Genomic DNA, 3,194 nt, shown 5'->3' on the forward strand with positions numbered 1-3,194 from the left:
GCTTAGAGACCTATAGAAACTTGGGTTAGGTCCCACAGCTAGCAAGTGACAAAGCCAGCATTTCAGATTCCAAATAGAATAGTACACAAAAACAACACTTGTGAGCAATAGTAGAAACATGGAATCTGGAGATACATTAACTAGTATGGAGTCACTTGCCTATATACAACCTGCTCAATAAATGCTAGCTGTTCCTATTATAACAATGATCCCATACACCAAATGAGCTTTTAGGATTATCATCTCAGAAAGCCCCATTAAAGGATATTTATCCCAGCATTATTTATTCATAACTGTGAAAAGTTTTGGAACCAATCTAGATGTATAGAGATAAAGGATTGGCACATTATGGGAATCCATATGGTATAATACCATGTATGTATTAAAAATCACATGTAAGCTGGGGCAGTGGTTCATGCTGGTAATCCTAGCACTCTGGGAGGCCCAGGTGGGGAGATTCACTTGAGGTCAGGAGTTTGAGACCTGCCTGCACAAGAGCAAGACCTTGTCTCTAATAAAAATAGAAGAATTATCCAGGTGCAGTGAGCTACCAGGGAGGCTGAGGCAGAAGGATCCCTTGAACCCAGGAGTTTAAGGTTGCTGTAAGCTAGGATGACACCACTCCACTCTAGCCCAGGCAACAAAGCAAGACTGTGTCTCCAAAAGGAAAAAAAAAAATCATATGTAAACAAATGATCAATGGCATGGAAAGATGTTCAGAATACATAATTAAGCTTCAGAGTTCTTTTACAGCAGGATACCAATAATGTGATCTCTTTTGTATAAAATTATTTGAAAAATAATATATGTATTTATAGATTTGCATATACATATATTTGAAGACTGAAAAAAACATTAAAAGTTTTCTCTCAATGTTGCGATCATGAATGATTTAGTTTTCTTCTTTGTGCTATTTTGTATTTTCCACAATTAGCACATGTTCTATAGTAATGAGAAAAATACATACATTTATGTTTTAACTTCAACATACCCTGATTTATGAATATAATATCCAATTTTATCTTTCTGAAAAGATTAATCCCTTTTAGTTTGCCGTCTGTTTGCTCTATGATCTCTATTTACTTATATATTCATTTTTGTCTTTCAGGGGTAGATTCTTTTTAAAAATACTTAGAGATTCTGGGGTTACACTAGTCTTTGTATTTGAGGTGCAGTCTGCTTGCTAGTGAGCAATGTATCTATTGCACCTGCATTTGAGGAGGGTGGGGGTGAGTCATGCTGCAGCGTGGGTGGAGAAGTGTCAGCCATTTGTCTTCTGGTATGGGAGGTTCCATCGTCTGGGGTCAAGGGCAGCCTGCACTTCATTCTTGGTGTGCACACTTCTGCTGACACCAAACGAGGAGGTAAAGGACTCAACCAGCCTACAAAGGATTCCCCATTGTCATCCAAGATCCCTCATCTTCTCCTTCATCTGTATACTCTGAGCTGAAAGCTGGGTTCAGGGCTGTGATTTTCTCTAAAGTTCCCTCTCCACAGATCAGATAACATCTAAATTAAATCTTTCAGAAGTTATTCAAAATGTCTGGTCCATGAACAACACCCTCATTGCCCCACAAAGTTGTAGATGAATTAGAATTAAAAATTACATTTTCTCTTATTTTTATGGGATTTGGGTCATGAGGGAAGGAAATTCATGTAAGTCCTCCATCTTGATACGCTCCCTAAGTGTTTAAAAATATGTTTATGTTGGCTCTGCAGATGCTGCTGCTTCCTATAGTTGTCTGGTATCAGCCATGGTCAACTCCACCATGTTCTTTGATATTGCCACTGATGGTGAGTCCTTGGACCACGTCTCCTTCAAGGACCTGGAAACCAAGAAGTGCCTGCTTAGCTAATCCTTAAAGCTATGTTAACAGATTAGGGCTGTTTGCAGACAAAGTTTGAAAGATAGCAGAAAACTTTTCATGCTCTGAGCACTGGAGAAAAAGGATTTGGTTATAAGGGTTCCTGCCTTCACAGAATTATTCCAGGGGTTATGTGCCAGGGTGGTGACTTCACATGCCATAATGGCCCCAGTGGCAAGTCTATCTACAGAGAGAATTTTGAAGATGAGAACTTCATCCTGAAGCATACAAGTCCTAGCATCTTGTTCATAGCAAATGCTGGACCCAACATGACTGGTTCCCAGTGTTTCATCTGCACTAGCAAGACTGAGTGGTTGGATGGCAATCATGTTGTCTTTGGTAAGATGAAAGAAGGCATGAATGTTGTGGAAGCCATGGACCGCTTTGGGTCCAAGAATGGCAAGACCAGAAGGAAGATTACCATTACTGACTATGGACAACTATAATAAATTTGACTTAATGTTTCAATCACCAAACCATTACTGTGTTGCTCAGGAGAGCACCCCTCAACCCCTTTGCTGACAATATCCTGTGATCTCTGTGCTCTCACTGCAGTTATTCGACTTGCATATGAAAGAACCAGACCAGTGCCATCTTAGGAGTTAAGTTTCGCTCCCCCCTGCCATTTCACTCAGTAAGTTTCACTTTCCAGACAAGCCCAGGCAAGCCCAGGCAATTCCCCAAAATCATGAGACGACTGCCCACCAATCAGGGACCTCCCCCACCCACCTAAACAACCCAGAAACACCCCCTTTGTTTCAAGCTGTGCATGCCCACCCACTGTGTGGAACCATAAGAACCCCCTGCTCCAGAGCTTGGGGCTCCTGGCTCAGATCTGTTGCAGTGGAATCCCTGGGAGCCCAAGTTTGAACTTGCAATAAAAGGCCCTTTTGCTTTTGCATCAGACTCGGCTCCTTGGTGGTCTTTATGAGGGATTTCAAGATCTGGGCACAACATTTGGTGCATTGGCTGGGAAGTCCCCCAAGACCCCTTGAGGACCCCGACTCAAAGGGCTGCTACATGGTAAGTGTCTGTCTGTCTTGTATGCTGTGGTTGCTTTTGGAAATCTGGAATCTGTAAAGGTGGTCAGCATAAAGTCAAAGCGGACCCGTTGGAGGCTGCTGGCCAGGGGTGCTGAGGAGATGTCCCAGCCTCTTCTGGAAGGGACCTTGCCTCCCCCACCCCGTGAGATGTGGACTCCTTAGAGCATGGTGTGGACACCCCTCTTGTAGTTTTTCTGGGTGGATGAAGAGGGTTGCGCCTGCAGTACGGTCAGAGACCATTGTTTCCACAGACCGTCGATTTCTGTATGTCCTCAGTTGTATGTTG

At 42.8% G+C, this 3,194-nt stretch overlaps 1 pseudogene; it reads left to right on the forward strand.

Annotated features, from left to right (window-relative positions):
- The first annotated feature begins 1,727 nt into the window (after window positions 1–1,727).
- On the forward strand, window positions 1,728–2,311 carry LOC128583931 (peptidyl-prolyl cis-trans isomerase A-like; annotated as a pseudogene).
- Window positions 2,312–3,194: the final 883 nt, after the last annotated feature.

This window comes from Nycticebus coucang, chromosome 4, assembly GCF_027406575.1.
Source record: "Nycticebus coucang isolate mNycCou1 chromosome 4, mNycCou1.pri, whole genome shotgun sequence".
NCBI lineage: Eukaryota > Metazoa > Chordata > Mammalia > Primates > Lorisidae > Nycticebus > Nycticebus coucang.